At 35.8% G+C, this 21,052-nt stretch overlaps 1 protein-coding gene and 1 pseudogene across 2 annotated transcripts in view; one reads left to right on the plus strand and one right to left on the minus strand.

Moving 5' to 3' along the window:
* Positions 1-21,052, minus strand: part of GNAT3 (G protein subunit alpha transducin 3) — a 300,648-nt gene that overhangs the window by 275,591 nt on the left and 4,005 nt on the right. The gene's annotated exons all lie outside the window — the stretch shown is intronic.
* On the plus strand, positions 3,006-3,858 carry LOC101099195 (annotated as a pseudogene).

A 21,052-nucleotide genomic window follows, 5' to 3' on the forward strand; every position in this document is an offset into this window, starting at 1 on the left:
ATTAATGCACCCTCATTTGGACCCCCTAGGCCTTGACTCAGCAGGTTATGCCCTAATCCTGTAGCCCCAGGCACTTTCAGGTGGTTATTGATTGAAACCACAGATTCAGTTACAGCAAATGACATTATGTGGTCTGTCTCTTAATTACTTAATGCAGTCTCTGTGGGTCATGACAATATACACATTAAAACAGGTGGTATAAATTTAGCTGTAATGAGCCTGGTTGAGGCAATTTTTATAAAAGCTGCTGTACCCAAATGGGAAGTATCTCAAATTCAGTTAGGCAAAGTGTTTCAGTGAAAATGAAGCATTATCCTAAAAGCCATTTGGATGACGTCATCTGTCATGTATAAAATGACCAAATGAAAAAATTAAATTGATAACTGAACCATAAATGTCCATAAGTTGTGGTCTGGATGTCCAGGGTAATATTTTGCCTTGCAGCAAGCTCCTTTTCAAACTAGAATAGAGAAGAATGTTGGTGTGTAATTAGTAAGCAGAGTTCAGTGGGTTCTTATTAAGGATTCTCACTTTGTTCTAAATATGTGTGAGGCATTCTAAATGCCAGATATGGGAGGGCAGCTCAAGATGACAGCATAGGAAGATCCTGAACTCACCTCCTTCCATGGACACACCAAATCTACAGCTACATATAAAACACTTCTCTCTGAAACAGACCTGAAAACTAGCTAAAGGGATCCTCCACAACAAAAGATAAAAAGGCCACATCAAGATACAGTGAGAGAGAAGAGAGAGAATCTTAAGGCTAGCAAGAGGAAAACAACTTGGTACAAACTAATAACCTCGATAAGACAATCAGCACTTTTTTTAAAGAAACATTATAGGCCAGAAGGGAGTGGCATGATATATACAAAGTATTGAAAGCAAAACCTTCCAACCAAGAATACCTGGCAGTTAGTTAACATTCAAAATTGAAGGATACGGGGCACCTGGGTGGCACAGTCGGTTGAGCCTCCGACTTCGGCTCAGGTCATGATATCAGAGTCTGTGAGTTCAAGCCCCGCATCGGGCTCCATGCTGACAGCTCAGGGCCTGGAGCCTGTTTCGGATTCTGTGTCTTCCTCTCTCTCTGACCCTCCCCCATTCATGCTCTGTCTCTCTATGTCTTGAAAATAAATAAACATTAAAAAAATTTTTTAAATAAAAAAAAACACAAAATTGAAGGATAAATAGTGTGTTCCACACAAGTAAAAGCTAAAGGCATTCACCACCACTAAATCAGCTTTAAAAGAAATGTTGATTTTGGGGGCACCAGAGTAGCTCAACTAAGCATCTGGCTTTGGCTCAGGTCACGATCTCACGGCTCAGTGAGATTGAGCCCCACATCAGGCTCTCTGCTGTCAGTACAGAGCCTGCTTTGGATCCTCTGCTATGTCCCCCTCTCTCTATGCCCCTCCCCTGCTCATTCTCGCTCTATCTCTCTCTCTCTCAAAAATAAATAAACAAAGGGGCGTCTGGGTGGCTCAGTCAGTTGAGCGTCCGACTTCAGCCCAGGTCATGATCTCATGGTCCGTGGGTTCCAGCCCCGCATCGGGCTCTGTGCTGACAGCTCAGAGCCCGGAGCCTGTTTCAGATTGTGTCTCCCTCTCTCTCTGACCCTCCCCTGTTCATGCTCTGTCTCTCTCTGTCTCAAAAATAAATAAACATTAAATAAATAAACATTACCAAAACAAAAAAAAAAAACCTAAAAACATTTTTAGCATGTTGACTTTTCAAAGAAATAGCTTTTTTAGGCTGAAAAGAAGGGGCAATAATTAATAACAAGAAAATATAAGAAAGCAAAATCTCACTGGTAAAGATAAATCTATAGAAAAGGTAGACTAATCACTTACAAAGCTAGAATGAAGGTTAAGAAACAAAAGCAGTAAAAATAAGTATAATTACAGCAATTAAGGCATACACAAAATAAAAGGATGCAAAATGTGACATCAAGAACAGAAAACATGGGAAAGGGGCAGGAAAATGTGGAATTTTAGAGTGTGTTCAAACTTAACTTACTATCAACTTAAAATAGATTGGTCTACATCTAGGCAACAGATACATGTAAGCCACATAACCACAAAGCAAAAACCTATAGTAGATACACAAGAGGTAATGAGAATGGAATCTAAACAGAACACTAAAGAAATTTATCAACCGCAAGGGAAGATAGCAAGAGAAAAAGAAAGGAACAGGGGGAAACCATAAAACAACCAGAAAATAATGAACAAAATGGCAATAAGTACATGCCTATCTATAATCGTTTTAAACATTAATGGATTACTTCTTCAATCAAAAGACAAAGTCTTTATTGAATAAAAAAAAAAATACAAGAGACTCCCCTCAGAAGTAAAGATACATACAAACTCAAAGTGAAGATATGGAAAAGATACCCCATACAAATGAAAACCAAAAGGAAGCTGGGGTGGCTATACCTATATCAGAAAAAATAGAATTCAAGAAAAGACAGTAATAAGAGTCAAAAAAAAAGGATTATATAATGATAAAGGGGTCAATCCAAGAAGTGGATATAATATCTGTAAATACTTATGTACCCAATATAAGAACATCTAAAAATATAAAGCCAATATTAACAGACCTAAATGGAGATATAGACAGCAATACAATAATAGTAGGGGCTTTAATGCCCCACTTGCCTTAATAGATAGATCATTCAGACAGAAAAATCTATAAGGAAAAAAAAAGAAAGAAAGAAAAGAAAAATCAATAAGGAAACATTGACCTTAAACAACATGTTAGACCAGATAGACTCAACAGATATATATGGAACATTCCATCCAAAAGCAACCTAACACACATTCTTCTCAAGTGCACACAGAACATTCTCCAGAATAAATAATGTTAGGCCACAAAACAAATCGTCATAAATTTACGAAGACTGAAATTATGTCAAGCATCTTTTCTAACCACAGTGGTATAAAACTAGAAGTCAATTACGAGTAAAAACGGAGATGTGGCGGTGGGGGGGGGGGCAGACACCAGACATGACACCCTCCAGGAGTCTCATGGTCCTGTAGCAGGGCTCCTGCTGTTGTTTTGTGGGGTTTCCTGGACCCATGTGCAGTAGAGTGACGTGCCCAACATCATGGCAAGAACAGGAGAGAGTTGCTGGAAGGAGAATGGATGATAGAATTTTATGTTCCATGGTGTCTTTCTTGTCAGAATCTACAACCAGAATGGAGAAGTTTTGCTTAACGGGGAGAACATCTTGAGGTTAATGTTGCAAAAGGGGATGTCATAGAGCAGCCAGGACTGAGTGGATGGTTTATCATAACTGCCCTTCCTTCCATCTACTATTGTTAAGATGGTGAATTTAGGTGCTATCAGGGCTCAAGGAATAAGAAGGACTTCATAAACTATAAATGAGAAAGAGTGGAAAAGTACTGAACCCATTTCATCATGGTTTGGCCCAGATTCTGTTCTGATGAATAGTATGTCAGCACTCTTTCAGCTATCTTCATGGATTAGGACTTGCTGTAACTATTTTATTGAAGACCTTTGATTATGGGTTTGGGGATAATGCACAATTTTTGCTTTTAGCAACTCTGCTTTCAGGACTATCATTGGGACTCTGTATAATATTTGTGCTGCACTGCCTTTTTCCTTCAAAAAGATACAGATGAAGCCATACCCTTCCCCCCCCAAAATAATTATTATCAGAATCTTCTCAACCTTTGAAAAAAGTGCAGTAACAAGAAGCTCATGAAAATGTTTCAGAAGAGGAAGCAGAAGGAAGGAACCAACAGACTTTCCACAGAATGCCACAGACAATGTCCTGTGGGTCCTTCCTTGTTCACAGATAAATCCTGGTTAATTGTTATGAATATCATAATATGATTTTGATAAAAACAAAGGCTGACCATTTGGTTTGAAGTGAACTGAGACATGCTTGCACATTGCAGGGTTCAGTCTAGATGGTCTTAGACTGAACAAACTATCTTCAGAAAATAAAAAGTAGCACTACATAAAAAAATTTAAAATGGCATTTAAGAACAAGAGTATGATGGTTTAAACAATTGTTCAATTTTTGAAAACTCTGGTGCCAAGCGCTAAGATTCGATTATGTTTATTGAATAATTTGTTTCGAGTCTGAGTTGAAAAATTACATTTCTCAAGTACTGCATTATTGAGCTATTTAAAGAGATTACTTTGGATAAAAAGATTTCTCATTTGATACAATTTTTCTCAGTTTCACTTTGTGGAAAAAAAAAAAACGTATTTCCCATAAATGAGAACTTTGCCCAATTTCTCAAGAAATGTTTGTTTCAGGAGCGCCTGGGTGGCTCAGTTGGTTAAGTGTCAGACTCCATCTCAGCTCAAGTCTTGCTCTCAGGGTCATGAGTTCAAGTCCCTCACTGGGCTCCATGCTGGGTGTGAGGCCTACATTTTAAAAATGTGTATTTCAATGACAACTCTGGTCCTTTTAGAGGTATAGCTCAAAATTTCCTCATTTTTTTAGATTATGCAACTAATAAAAAAACTATCTTGCTTTAATTACAGTGCTCTAAACATGATAATACAGGGTATGTTGCTGATTTGGGAAGATTTTATATAAGTCCATGGTGTTGTCTTGATTCCTATAAAGGTCAGTGCCTTTTTTGTTCCCCTCTGTTCAGTGTATGATTTGTATTTTTCCTACTTACCAAGGGTTACAGTTTTCATTTTCCAAATTGGACACTTTTCTGGAAATATTTTTCATGCTTTAATAAATAGTCCTTTTTTGTGGTTTCAAACCAAAGTATACTGAGGGACCCTTAAAAGTGAAGAGCTATCTACTGATAATTTAAAATTTGGGCCACTCATTTCAGATTTTATATAATGATTGTTGAACCTCTACTTGATTTTTTTTTTTTTTTTGGATATGAAGGTGAGCATTACTGATTCTCATTTGATGTTGTGTAAAACCTTTGATACTTTTACATTTTGAAAATTCACAGAAGCTTAATTTCATATAAATGAAAGCATTCTACTCAGGATGAAGAAAAAAAAACAAGTAAAAACTGTAAAATTCATACATATATGCAGACCAAACAACATGCTTCTGAAAAGTCAATGTGTCAATGAAGAAATCAAGAAAAAAAATACGTGAGACAAATTAAAATGGAAATAAAACATACCAAAACTTATGGGGTGCATCAAAAAAAGTTTTAAATGGGAAGTTCACATCAGTAAATGCCTACATCAAGAAACAAAAAATATCACTAATAAACAACCTAACATTACAAGTCAAGGAAGTAGAAAAAGAAAAAGAAAGCCCAAATTTAGTAGAAGAAAGAGAAAGAATGGTAAAGGTCAGGGACTTAAGGGTGGTTAAACATCCACAAATCAATTGATGTGAAACACTAAATTAATAAAATGAAGGATAAATATCATAAGATCATCTCAATGGATACAGAAAAAGCATATGACAAAATTCAACACCCATTTATGATCTAAACTTTCAAAAAGTGGATATAAAAGAAATATACCTCAATCTAATAAAGGTCATATATGAAAAGCTCACATCTAAAATCAGACTTAATGTTGAAAAGCTGAAAGTGTTTCCTCTAAGAGGAGGAATAAGACAAGAATGTCCACTCTCACCACTTATATTGAACATAGTATTGGAAGTCCTAGACAGATCAATTAGGCAAGAACACTATTTCCAGATGACATGATATTATATGAAGATAAACAGTTTTGGGGTCTACCAAAAAACTGTTAAAATAATCAATAAATTCAGTAAAGTTGCAGGATACAAAATCAATATACAGAAATCTGTTGTATTTCTTTTTTTTTTTTTTAATTTTTTTTCAACGTTTTTTATTTATTTTTGGGACAGAGAGAGACAGAGTATGAACGGGAGAGGGGCAGAGAGAGAGGGAGACACAGAATCGGAAACAGGCTCCAGGATCCGAGCCATCAGCCCAGAGCCTGATGCGGGGCTCGAACTCACGGACCAGAGATCGTGACCTGGCTGAAGTCGGACGCTTAACCAACTGCGCCACCCAGGCGCCCCTGTATTTCTATACACCAATAACAAACTAGCAGAAATAGAAATTAAGAAAATAATCACATTTACAACTGCATTAAAATGATAAAATACTTAGGAATAAATTTAACCAAAGAGGTGAAAGAACTATACACTGAAAACGAAGACATTCATGAAAGAAAATAAAGGAGACACAAATAAATGGAAAACAATTCCACGCTCATGGATTGGAAAAATTAATACTGTTAAAATGTCCACAGTACCCAAAGCAATCTACAGATTCACTGCATCCCTATCAAAATTCCAATGGCATTTTTTCACAGAAATAAAGCAAACGATCCTAAAATTTGTGTGTAACTGCAAAAGATCCTTAATAGCCAAAGCAATTTTGAGAAACAAGAACAAAGCTGGAGGCATCATGGTCCCTAACTTAACACTATATTAAAAGCTATCATAATCAAAACAGTATGGTACTAGTGTAAAAACAAACACACATATCAATGGAACAGAATAGATAGCCCAGAAATAGACCTGCATGTATACGGTCAATTAATTTATGGCAAAGGAGGCAAGAATATACAAGGGGGAAAGGACAGTCTCTTCAATAAACTATGCTGGAAAAACTGGACAGCTTCATGCAAAAGAATGAAACTGAATCACTATCTCACGCCATACTTAAAAATTAACTCAAAATAGTATGAAAACTTGAACATAATACCTGAAACCATAAAACTACTTGAAGAAAACATAGGTAGTAAGCGCCCTGACATTGCTCTTGGAGATGTTTTTGGATCTGACTCTGAACATAATGGTAGCAAAAGCAAAAATAAACAAATGAGATTATATCAAACTAAAAAGCTTGTGCAAAGCGAAAGAAAAATCAACAAAATAAAAAGGCAACCTACTCCCATATATCCAATATATATGATTTGATATAATATGATGTGATATATACTAACAAATAAATGTTTAATAGCCAAGATATATTACACTAAAATACAGCTGAATATCAACAACAACAACAAAAAATGACTATTACAAGAAAGATCAGAAATAACAAGTGTTGGAGAGAATGTGAAGAAAAGGGAACACTTGTGCCCTGTTTTGGGAATGTAAATTTGAGAATGTAAAGCTATAGTGGAAAACAGTATGAAGACTCTTTGAAAACTAAAAATAGAACTTTGATATGATACAGCAATTTCATGTAGGTATTTGTCCAAAGAAAATAAAAACACCAATTTGAAACAATACATACACCTGTATGTTCACTGTGGAATTATTCATAATAATTCATAATAGATAAGATATGAAAATAAGTATCCATTGATGGATAAATAAAGAAGATATAGTATATACACAATGGAATATATTGTCTGGTGGTTGCCAGAGGGGATGGAGTTTGGAGGAGGTGAAATTGAAAAAAATGATCAAGAGGTATAAACTTGCAGCCATGAAAGAAATAATCATGAGTATATAATGTACAATATGGTGACTACAGTCAATATGTTTTTTGCATATTGAATAATATGTAACTTTATACAGTAACAGGGAAAAACTAAACTTATTGGAGTGCTCATTTACAATGTATACAAATATCAAATCATTGTATTGTAGGTCTGGCAATAATATAATGTTGTATGTCTATTATACCTCAAACAAACAAATAAATGCTAGATGTGGACACTGACTAATCCACAAGGCAGGAAATCAACTTAACTACATCATCTGTTTCTAGTTTTATTAATGTATTTTTCTATGAAATAAATCCATTTGTCATTTTTTATTCATCTTTGGTTGGGAATGACTGGCCATTTGGTACAAAATATTACAAGGAGGAAATCAACGATAAAGATTTGGGAGAAACTGCTGAGCAGCGAATGGGGAAGAAAGGTCTTGAATTCAAAAAGTTTTTCTAGATTGTTAAAAATCCCATGAGTAATTGAAAGTTATGGCATTTTCTTTTTGATTCATCATTTTATTCTAGTTGACATATATGCATTTCCATTAGGTCCTTAGCCCATCAGTATGCCTTGTGTTTTCTGAATGACAGACTCAGAGCACAGAATCGAAATGCTGTGCTATACGTGACATTCAATATCCGATCCATTCCTAATTTTTTATACTAAAAAGAAGTGCTGCTGTAACTACAAAAATCAGATCCAGATTATTCTATCAAAGGTTGATTATTTCCAGAAGATATTATAATTGTTTTGTAGTCTAGCACTTAGAATATATAATATATTGTATTATCATAGTTATATTTCATATTGATTCTGTGATATATGAGGGAGGTAAAATGAAGGGTTGTATCTGCCAGCAGAGCCAAGTAATTACTCTTGGTAACCCAGTTTTTTAGCAAGAATGAAGAAAAATATTACAGGAACTAGTTTTTGATTAGGAATTTATCTACAATAAAGATATAGGCAGCATGACTTTTTAGGCCTTGGCTATTGACTCAGAGACAAGTTTTGAAATGCGTAGTTTACTGCTAAACTCCAACCGCTATGCTTTTCTTTCCACTTATTCATCAATCTCATGAATTCTGAGATTATGAGACTAGAATTTCTTTAAAAATAAAGAAGTTGAACAATTCTCTTGTGGCACATGCACACACAGCTCCTGTGCCGGTTGAACTATGCTGTTGAGTGGCTTCGTCTTCAATAGCAGTGATGGACAAGTTCCTCTTTACTGACCCCACTGCCATCTGTCATCCTGAATTCCACCTACAGTGCATTGTATGAGCTACACTGAACAGGTTTCACCCTGGTCAAGGTCACTGCCCAGCCAATCAGAACTGATGGGGTCACTGCAAATATCCAAATTACTTCCAAATGGAGGTGCTGACAGACACTGTTAATGAGGACTGTTCTGTCAGACTTGTTGATGACCTTTGACAACATTGCTCTTCCAGACTGTCAAGATTAGTCTAGTTTTTCTCCCTCTGACATTTAGGTGGTATCTGATACTTAAATGCACATTTGAGGGTAATCTGAATACAGTGTCCAAAGATGAATTTGCAGAAGTGACAAAATTGATAGCATCATTATCCATCCATTAGTTAAGAAAATATTTTAGTTGCTTATCTCAAGAAAGATCTAAGCCTGTACTTCTGAGTAACCATATGGGAGAAGCAGATGTTAAATGACTAAATCTATATATTTGTAAGTATAGCTCAATGATGACAGCAAAGCAAATAATCCTACTTCTAAACAATGTCACGAACCTCCTTTTCCACTTGTGGGTGTCCTGTGGTGGCTAATGAGGTGCAGAATATGGAAGAGAATACCTCATTCAAAACTGTTCTTTGCCATTGTAAAATAATGACATCTGCATATACTGGTGTAACAGAATTATCAGATATATTATCAAATACACTCTTCAGATCATACCCTTGCTCTTAACATTAGAGAACATTTTGTAACATTTCCTGCTATCCTCTGTGATAACAGCCATGTCACAACAGTCTCAAGAAGCCTTTTAAAATGATGAGGTATAATGGGGCGCCTGGGTGGCTCAGTCGGTTAAGCGGCCAACTTCAGCTCAGGTCATGATCTCACGGTCCGTGAGTTCGAGCCCCCCGTCGGGCTCTGTGCTGACAGCTCAGAGCCTGGAGCCTGTTTCAGATTCTGTGTCTCCCTCTCTCTGACCCTCCCCCGTTCATGCTCTGTCTCTCTCTGTCTCAAAAATAAGTAAACGTTAAAAAAAAAAATTAAAATGATGAGGTATTAAGAGTGTGTGTGTGTGTGTGTGTGTGTGTGTGTACAGTTCAGTAAGACACCCAGCTTAGAAAAGATTAATATATACTTTTTTTTCTTTAATTTTAAAATTATTTTACTGGAGCACCTGGGTGGCTCAGTCGGTTAAGTATCCAACTCTTGATTTCGACTCAGGTCATGATCTCACTGTTTGTGAGACTGAGCCCGTGTTGGGCTCAGGGCTGACAATGTGGAGCCTGCTTGGGATCCTCTCTCTCCCACTCTCTCTGCCCTTCCCCATGCCTCCCTCCATCCTCTCTCTCTCCTAAATTAAACATTTAAAAATAATTTAAAATAAAATCATTTTACCCAGCAGCCTTCTGTATATATTCCATGCATTCAGTTATCTGACTTACAGTAAAACCACTTTTGTTTTCAATATTTCTTCTTCCCAATCACTGATTCTTTGTTTTAGTGGCCTATAAACTTAAATTATCTGAAGTAAAATTCTTATACAACTCTATTTCCTTAGTTCCCACTGCAAGTTCCATGACCTCTCTTTCTCTGCTTCCTCGTCTAGACCAAACTGTTAATAAACAGACCTCACTACCTGTTGCCTCACTCAGGTTGCTGTTGCTCACCTTTCTTCCGAAACCTGAAATCTGGAAGGCTGCTTCACAACTGTTTTACGACTTTAGATGAAATTACTTTAATCTTAGAAATTTCCTTAGAATACCTATAATTCAGGAAATACCGTCTGTGCTTCTTAATAATCGCAGGTGATCATGATTGTTTCTAGCAGTGTGCAAAGAAAAGGAACACTTTTTCTGTGAAGAATGGGAAGAAAGGAGAAATAAATGACTTCTTTTCTCCCTCCAAAATCTACCTTCATCCTCTCAACCATCAATTATAAAAGTAAAATAGAGTCTTGCCAGTCAAAATATGGCCTGCAGACCAGCAGCATGGGCATTTTCTGCAAGCTTTTTAGAAATAAACAATCTCCAGGGGCACCTGGGTGGCTCAGCCAGTTGAGCGTCCGACTCGTGATTTCAGCTCAGGTCATGATTTCAGGGTTGGTGAGATCAAGCCCCGCTTCGGGCTCCACGCTGGTGGGGTGGAGCCTACTTAAGATTCTCTCTCCCACCTTCACTGCCTATCCCTTACTCACACACTTGCTCTCTCTAAATAAATAAATATTTAAAAAAAAAAGAAAAAAGAATACAGAATTTCCACATCCATCCTAGGCTTACTGAATGAAAATCTCCTTTTTAACAAGGTTTGGAGGTGATTTATATACACGTTAAATCTTGAGAAGCACTGGAATAGAGGAGATAGAATGATGGGGGACATGGGGAAAACAAGGTCGCTTGGAAGGGGGGTAAGATGATGTTGGGTTAGGTCAGAGGTATATCCATCAATTGTCAGGCCATAGTATGCTGGCTTCTCTACAAAAGAGAGGCTAAGCAGAGGACAAACTTGGGTTTTTTAATGATTTTTTTTTTTTGGATCATTTTTCTATCCCCTATACCTGTGGTTGGTTGTCTGACTCCCAGCGCCAGTTTAAAAACAAAAACAAAAACAATGATGCTGACAAGGTAATGATCAACTACTGCTGAGAAAATTGGATAAAATTGTCATTGTGACCCTGAGGGTAAAGCTCTTCATTTATTCACCAAGCAGAAAATGTGGATTAAGGAAAAACATATTCTTGTTTCATTTTGGCCCTGCTTTACACCAAGGCCATGTGTAGCTGAGCAAAGCCAAATGAGACTGACCAAAAAAATCTGGTCTAGTTAGTGCAGTTGAACGGCAGCCAGGCAATAAATTGGAATCTCAGGAACTCAGGCTCTCACTTATTTTATGCTGGCAGCCAAAAGAATAATTTTTTTGGTTTTGTGTTCACTTTTCTGCACTATATAACCATACCTCTAGGTCACTTATGTATATAGGGAAAGCACTGCATCGAGAAATAGAACTGGCCAAATTATAAAATGTGTTGACTTCTTTATGGGTCTCAATTTTGTAATCTGTATAATGGTTCTGTAAGAGCTCTTATAAGAGCCCTGGCTTTCTCACCTGTCCTCACACTTTTCACTGCAGAGTATTCTGAGTTGTAAGAGCCTTTTAACTAAAAACACTTTGTTCTTCATCTCTAGCTGTTTCAGTGTGTCCTGACAATGTGTATCCATTGCCCTAGATTTTTTGGATTCTTAAGCCCTACGTTTGCTAAATTCGTCAGAAAGTTTTTCCCAACTAAAGTGTGCTTATTGTGAATAATTCTACACATGGGTGGTGTTTTAACCTAATCTTAATCACTGATTTTTCTTGTGATAAAAGTGATGTTCTGAGACATTAGAGTTGTTTTTGGCATAATTGGAAGTTATGAAAAATTCTGATATGATGCAATCATATTATCTGCAGAGACAAATGTCTATTAAAAAGATGACAAAGTTACAAGTTCTCATTTATAGAAATTAATATTTCTATCAAAACTTATCCCCTGGGGTGCCAGGGTGGCTCAATCAGTTAAGCATCCGACTCTTGATTTAGGCTCAGGTCATGATCTCACGGTTTGTGAGTTCAAGCCCCGCACTGGGGTCTGGTGCTGACAGTTCAGAGCCTGCTTGGGATTTTCTCTCTTTCCCTCACTCTCTGTTGCTTCCTTGCTTGTGTTCTCTCTTTCTCCCTCAAAATAAGTAAATAAAACTAAAAAAAAGTCTTATCCGCACATTAAAAATCACTTGGGTCTCATTGGACACCTATGGGCAACTAATCATAATGTAATAAGGGCATCATAGTTTAGAATATTCTACTTACTAACTCTCTGATTAACATTAAATTTCTTAATATAATTATGCCTTGGTTTCATCATCTGTAGAAAGGTAAATAATAAGAGTATGTAGTTCCTAGGTTTGAAAATGATAATTAAGCAAGATAATGCACACATGCAACAATGGCTGATAATTAGAAATAGCATTCATTAATGTGAGCTATATTGTCTTCATCATCATCATTATTATTAATTCTTTTATAAAAACCTAAAGCACAAAGTTGGCAATATTCCAATCCATTAGTAATTATTCAATTAACCCAAATGTAAGTATCACAGGCATTCTCTGCTTTCACACATATGTGTAATTAAAACCTAGTGCTCGGTGTGCCCACTGAGTTACTGAGAACACATAAGTGCTCATTATTCTTCCACCACTTTAACTTTAGTGCCTCCGCCTCACTTGATTTCCTTAGAGGAACAGCCAGGACATTCATCCATCCATCATGGTAAACATTTCCCTGTTATTTCTCCCTTAAGTATATCCTTCTCAAAAATGAACAGCAGATCACATTTATTTCATTATGTACGCCATTTGCTTGCACATACATCGAACTTAATCTTTGCTCTTCATAACATCAACTCTCAAAATCAACCAGTGGATCTTCTTTTGTGTATTTATTAGACATTTCCCACCTCTAAACCCACAGCAATATCCTTCTTCCTCATTAACCTATATAAGTTTAATACTGCACAGTCCATTGTAAGACCCTCTGAACATGAAACCTTTCCTGATTACTACAGTGATGTCCTCACTCTCTCAACTTTTACTACCTTGGAGGTACAGGACAAAAAGTAAGTGTGGTTTTCCATCCTAGCTCAGCAACTTGTGAGCTGTGGAAGGCCTGAGCTTAATTTTCCATCTATAAAATTCATATCACAATGCCTACCAGATAAGTACTGTGGTGGGAGACAGATAAGCCTATTTCAATAGGACTCAGGTAGTGAATAAAACACTAATAGAGCAAAGCACATATTTTATTCATGTTCTCTTGTTGGCCTTGTAATAGACAGTCATTTAGGTGTCATCTTCTATGAACAAATATTTTATATTCGTTTTCACTTTCTCTTGGAGAATTGTGATGGTCTTATTCATTTCCTATATGGAAGTACATGATAGATTTTTACTTGTTTGTTGATAAGTGTTAGTGAGTGTTCTAGTTACCATAATGAAAAGTTTATGAACTTTCAAACTAACAACTGTTCATGCTCTGAAATCTGTATTACAGTCTATAGTATTAATGATTTCCTGTTCATTAGATATTAGAGTTTAAAAGGATTTACTATATACTATTAAAAAGGGAAGGCCCCATATTTTTAGTAAGCACCTATTATATGGTCGACAATGCCCTAGACACTAGGAATAAAATAGCTGTCAAGACACAAAAATAAGAGGTTAAATGTAATAAACAGGGTGAATATTATAATAGTATGAACAAGTCTTGTGGGAACATCAAGAAAGGATAAACTAACCTGGGGAAGTAGAAGGCTTCACAAAGCTATCCTTTTCTTCTAAATGACAGGATTTCAAGGAAGCCTGAAAAAAATACTTTTATGATTTCTCCTAATGAATTGAAGAAAAACCGGTGCTAATAATCTCAGAACACATTAAGCATTCCCCTTGCTGTTTTCTGGCTATAAATATTTTTTTCTTGACCTTAAGCTAATGGTTTTGGTAGTGGTGGGTGGTGCAGGGTAATGCTCTTTAAGGAGAGGTAAAGAAGTGAATCGGTCTTTTATTCCTTCTCCTATTCCTCAAATTTATCTTCCATAAATATTTTTATTCACAAGTGTCCATAATTATTCTGTTGCTAAGAAGAAACCTGGGTTTAACTCGATTTTCAAAACCTCAATGCCAGCTTCTGATGAAACTATCTCAAGGCATTCAGTACAGAGACCATCTTTCTAGAAACACTTTGTTTCCCTTTTTCACAGGGCAGAGGAAAGCAGTAATCTAGGGTGTGGGAGTCTACTGTGAGGAGTAGGAATAGTCAGGGAATCACTGTTTCAGTGCTGACCCCAGTGACCTAATTAAAGATATGAGTTCCTACATAAACTGCATGGCCATTTCACCCTTCTGAAAAATGATATTTCACCACATGCTCCACTCCCTAAGCTGTCCCCATTGACGTAGACAGCTTATTTCTAAATGCAAGATGAAAGTGCATCATTCCACAGTAAATAAAATCAGGATTAAGTAACGGGGCCATTAAAACAGCTGGCCTTTGCAAATATTTGGTCTCTTAATCATGTTGCATCGTATCTTCAGGAAGGTTATTTATTGTGGACTCTCATCCATAATGGCCGTTTGCATCCTCAGTTATTTACAGTCACTGTCCATGTGAGCCTAGCCTGTCTTAAAGCATCCACACAACATTGTCTTTAATGACCCTTAGATTTTTATCCATGACTGTTTTGTTTCCCAATATTGAAACCAAAGCCATTTCCTTCTCTGGACATTACTAGGTAATAAATCCCTGATTCTGACAGTTTCTGCATATTCTAGCTTCAGGACCACTGTTAGGGCTTTCTTCAAGCTACCTCTTGACCTCTGTTGGTGTTCCTTTTGCCCTTCTAGGGCACACTGAGCCAGCAATTCTTCCTCAACCACAGGGGATAAATACTGTCTCATATCAACCCTTACTTCCCTGTTTCAAAACTACACTCCAGGAGGGATCTACTACTAGTTGTTTGTACCTCCATGTGAATGAGAGTTAATACTTAAATCTATCAGAGTTATGTGCTTTCAAAAATGTCTTGGACTCCTAGTTGGTCTTTCTGTTTTCTTTGTTTGCATTATTGCTCTCAAAGTCCTTTGAAATACAGCTAGAAATATTTTGTATTGAATGTAAATCAGTCATCTTACATCACTGGCCTCCAGTAGCTTTTGTAAGCCTTAGAGTCATGTCTAAATTTCTCACCCTCGTCATCAGGACACAGTGACTTGGTTTCTCTACCTTTTGGATCTCATTTCACATATGGATTTTCCTCTTTTACTTAGATTCAGCCACACAGGTCTTCTTTTCTTTCCCTCAAATCCAGCAAAATTTTCTTCAGTTTAGAGTCTTGTCCTGGCTTGATTCTCTGTCTGGAATGCTCTTTGATCTTTCCACGACTCCCTTACCTTTATTTAATTTTCTTCATAGCACTAATCTCAACTTAAGCTATTACATAATTATTTGCTTGTTTCTTGTCTTTCTTTCCAGAAAGTAGATTTCACAAAAGGAGAGATAGTGATATATTGCCTGACATAACCTTAATACCTAAAATACTGCCTGGCACATACTAAGTGTGCAATAAATAATTGTTGAGAGAATTAATAAATGGTATTTCCAGTATCAGAGGCATAGTAATAAAACTGCCAATATTTATTTGATATCCACTTTACATTATGTAAATTCCAAGTGCTTTACATGAATAATCTCAACCTTGATAGTCCCATGAGACTGTTGTTACCATGATAACCTCAGACCTGCAAAACGAGGCGATAGTAAGCTAGAAAGTCAAATCTAGGTATTCAGACTCTATGGTTTGAGTAAGAGGTTACCTAGAGACCTATAAATCATATTACTGTATATTAATATTTTTGTCATGGATATTCCTTAGTGAAACTCTGAATAATGAAATATGGAATATGCTTAAAGCCTAGAGCTAGAGTCTTTGCATTTTATGCTTTTGGGCCTTTGGAAAGTTTTTTCACTCAGGGCAAGTATGTAAATGCATAAGACTCTCAGTTTTGTCATTTGCAAAACATATTAATACCATCTACTTCCTTCCTGTGAAAGAAGCAGATAGTTAGATATAGTGCATACCTTTGTATACCAATGTTCACAGAAAATGCTCAATAGATGGCTGTTTTAAAGAGGATAATAATGGTAGTTCTGATGGTGCCGTAACTGTTGATGCTATGAGTGGCCTAGCACAGTTTTCTCTCCCACTGTGAATTCAGACAAGATTTAGTATGCCCGGAGGGTTGCCAGGGTAGAATTGACAGGAGGCTGTAAAAAGGGGATAGCAAGGAGTCTTATGAAAAAGGTCAAGTTTGTAACACTGTAGATGACAGCTAACATCCAGGATGAATAAATCTAAGCTCCAGGAAAGCCGGCTTCTCACAGTAAATCCAAGGTTACCAGGTAAATGGTGAAGGAATTCAACTTGAGGAAGGAATGGGTCAAGAGCCTTTTCCTGATTTGGGAAAATAAAAGTTTAGGGTTAAAAATGAAGATAGACAAGGGGCATAACTTAATAATGATTGTCAGATTGCCTGCTGGACAGGGCAGGGGAGCAGGGATAATGGAAATTAGAGCAATAGTAAAGATAAACTGTCACTGGAAATTTTGAATGAAACAGAGGGTTTTTATAACAGCATGTAAGAAGAGCATTAACTGAACTAATAATATCCTAATCATGCGGCAGGACTGTTTTAAACACTACATACACACACACATATATACACACATATATATATATATATACATGTATACATATATGTATGTGTGTATACATATATATGTATATGTATATAACATGTATATATATAATATGTACATGCATATGTATATATATATACATAATATGTATATATATAATATGTGTGTGTGTGTGTGTGTGTATATATATATATATATATATATATATATATATATATATATAACAACCCTATGAGGTAAGTAATATTATTTTCCTCATTTTTTCAGGTAAGGAGCACAAGAGATACAGAGAGGTTAAGTAACTTTCCCACAGCCACTCAGTAAGCAAGCAGCTTCTGGAAGTCTGTATTACAAAGTATTATTCTGGAAAAAACATGGAGATGGCCCCACTGAAGCAGAAAATCCATCAAAGGCATGGCTTGAAGTATTGGGACAAGTATTGAGAAGAATAATGGTTTCAAAAAATTTGTTTACATAAGACTGTAAAAGAACATAATCAAATTGTTAGCTTATTAATTAAAATGAATTCTGACCCTAAAACAAAACAAATTAATAAACCAAACAGGAAACACAAAAAACAAAAGAGGAGAATCAGATCTACAAATATAAAGAACAAACTGATGGTTCCAGGGGGGAGGTGGTGAGGGCAACAGGCAAAATGGGTGCAGGGGAGTGGGAGAGTTAGGCTTCCAGTTGTGGAATAAATAAGTCACTGGAATGAAGGGCACAGCATAGGGAATACAGTCAATGGTATTGTAAGAGCATTGTATACTGACAGATGGAAGCCATACATGTTGTGAGTATAATGTACATAGAACTTGCATCACTATGTTGTACACCTGAAACTAATGTAATGTCGTGTATCAGCTATACTCGAATTACAAATAAATAAACAGATTCTGACAATAATGATGTGAGACGTTCTTCAAAAGATATCTAAATATTTGAATAGCAGCACTATAATGAAACTTCTTCTAGCTCCATTAAATTATGTAAGTACAATTTGTTCAGGCTTTCATATCTAAAAACAAAACTTAAGAGTAAGATTTTGGTTAAATCTTGTTTCATTCCCTCAAGTAAGATTTGTACACAGGTACCTTAACTCATGAAAAAAAAAAAGGAAGAAGAAGAAGAAGAAATTCCATTCCATTCATCTCACTACATGTGTTTTCATCTAAGATTTTACTTTTTATGTTTGGTGACTCAGAATTTTGAATTTATTTGTGGTCTTTGGCCAAATTATAGCAATTTATAATTTTAACTTAATCTAAAAATATTAACATTTAGAGCCTTATGGCCATGGGATATTTTAAAATGGGAATTAAACAAATATACATATTTTGTTGCAAAATTGTTTAAGAGAATAATCCAAGTCTTTAAGATATAAAGCTTATACGGGATAAAATTTTGTAGGGCAAGAATAGATATATGGATAAGGAAAAATAGGAATAATATATAATTTCTGACTGTTAAAAGAGAACTTGTTCTTTATTATTTAAAAATATTATGGTGGGTGCCAAATTCTTGTATTTTAATTCCACTGCTATCATTTTAGAAAGCAATAATAATAATTATTATAGGAACTATAATATATATAACAATAGAATATAATAAAACAAGAGAATAAGAAGCGAGAGGAAGGTAAGTTGAATTATCCAGTTGCAAGATCCTTACAATGTTTTTAAAATAGTTATCATTTGAAAGTATATCATGAATACATAAAGAAAAATACTGTAATCATTAGATCATCAAAAAGAGCACAAAAATATAGCTAAATGACTTATGATGGTTTCACGTATGGTTTTTCAACTCTGCCATCTTTCAAGGATTGTGAAAAAGCAAATTAGTCAGTAGATAGAAACCACACTGTGATTTTTGAATTTTAATCTTTTCCTGAACTAGCAATATGTGGTATAATACTGTCTTGTGATCCTCACAGGCAGGGAACTGCAACTCCCAGTCAGCCACGTGATCATGACTGTAAACAAACCACACACCTGCAGTCATTCTGTATGCAGACAGCCATTCTGTTTTCAACTTTCAGTAAAGTTTTCAATAAGTTACACAAGATATTCAACACTTCATTATAAAACAGGCCTTGTGTTAGATGATTTTTCCTAGCCATAGGTTAAGGTATTTTGAACATGTTTAAGTTAGGCCAGGCTAAGCTATGATGTTTGGTAGGTTAGGTATATTAAAAGCATTTTTGATTTATGATATATTCAACTTACGATGGATTTATCAGGACATAGCCCCTTTGTAAGTCAAGAAAGATCTGTACCATGCTGTGACGATATAACATTACACTAAGTAGACTTTGGAAAAACTAGTATAAAAAAAAAAAAAACCTTTTAGAACGCTGAAAGGATCAAGTTCATTGAGAACAATAACAGTATTAAATGTGTATGCACTTTGAATGCTTCTATATACACTAGGGAAATATTGGTAGATATAAAAGGGAAATAAACATAAGGCATAGTTGAAATTTAACAATCTTCTTTCAGGAGTTGACGAAACAAACCCCAAAAAGTGAAAATAAAAATATAATTGATGTGAAAAACATTATTGACCAATATGATCTAGCTGACAATGAATACTACTACACCTAACAGACAGACATGGAGCATTTATTAGCATAGACTGTAGACTGGTTACAAAAGATGTCCTAATAAATATCGAAGGCTTGAAACCATTCCGTTTATATCATCTGACCACAATGGTATTTAATCAGAAATTAATAGATACTTGATAATAAGATATCTGAAAAAAAGTCCCTAAGCATTTGGAACTGTATCAACATACCTCTAGATAAACCATGGAGCAAAAACAAAAACAAATAGGGGTGCCTGGGTAGCTGAGTGGATTGAGTGTCTGACTTCAGCTCTGGTCATAATCTCATGGTTCCTGAGTTTCAGCCCTGCTCTGGGCTCTATGCATAGGGCCTGGAGCCTGCTTCGGATTTTGTGTCTCCCTCTCTTTCTGCTCCTCCCCTGCTCACACACTCATTCTCTCTCAAAAATAAATAAAGATTAAAAAAAATTAAAAAACAAAAACACCTGCTTTATTTTAAAATTTCATAATTATGCCATACCAGAAATTATATCTTTTGCAAGTACTTAAACAGAATAAAAAAAGGAGATGTTAACTTAGAAATGTGTTAGGGGCTACATAGCTTTTCAAAAATATCTTAGAGGGTACTTTAGTGCCAGGGTGTGAAAGCCACTGCTTAATCTCATACGAGATATTTAATGAATAATTCTTCCCATCAGAGACTGTAACAATGAAAAGTAAAGGGTAGTGAGTACAATAGGGGTTTTGGGTCCTATATTTCTATCTTACTTCTGGGTTTGTGTCTTGAGGATGTATAAGATCTGGGAGGGGCCAAGAAAACACACACACACACACACACACACACACACACACACACACACACACACTCCCCAGTAATTTTAGGTAAGAGGGGCTCTTGGCTTGTCTCCCAGAATGATGCAAAAATAGCAGAAATAATTATCTTTATTCTTCTAAGCATTTTTGGATGTAGTGGAAAGTTTACCTGCTCTGAAAGGACTTTGCATGGGCAACAAGGGACAACCCAGGGGATACCTCTGCACTGACAGCAAAGTTTAAATAAAAAAAAATTATGTTGCCATGCATGCCAATATAGATAAATTACATCAAATACCAGTTGAACTACCTTGATGCAATCTGAGATAAAAGAGGAACAAATGCCCAAGTATTTGAAATAGTTTTGGTCTCCTAGTGGAAAAATAATAGCATGTACTTACTGGGTCTTCACTATGTGTCAGGCACTACAAGAATTCCATGTGTATTAACTTAATTCTCACCACTACTATATGTGATACTGTTATAATTCCAATCTTAGAGAAAGCAACAGTTCATCCAGGGGGATGCAATGTTCCCAGGTTATATCATTTATAAGTGGAGGAGCTGGAATAGAAACTTGGAGCAGAAATTGAGACTTATTTTGAAATAATAAATAAATAGAATACAGCTGTTTTGTGAATTTATGTGTGCATAATTCATGATATAACAAATATATACACATACATAAATAAAAACATCACTGTGACTTTACTGATTGTCC

Source organism: Felis catus, chromosome A2 (assembly GCF_018350175.1).
Source record: "Felis catus isolate Fca126 chromosome A2, F.catus_Fca126_mat1.0, whole genome shotgun sequence".
Lineage (NCBI taxonomy): Eukaryota > Metazoa > Chordata > Mammalia > Carnivora > Felidae > Felis > Felis catus.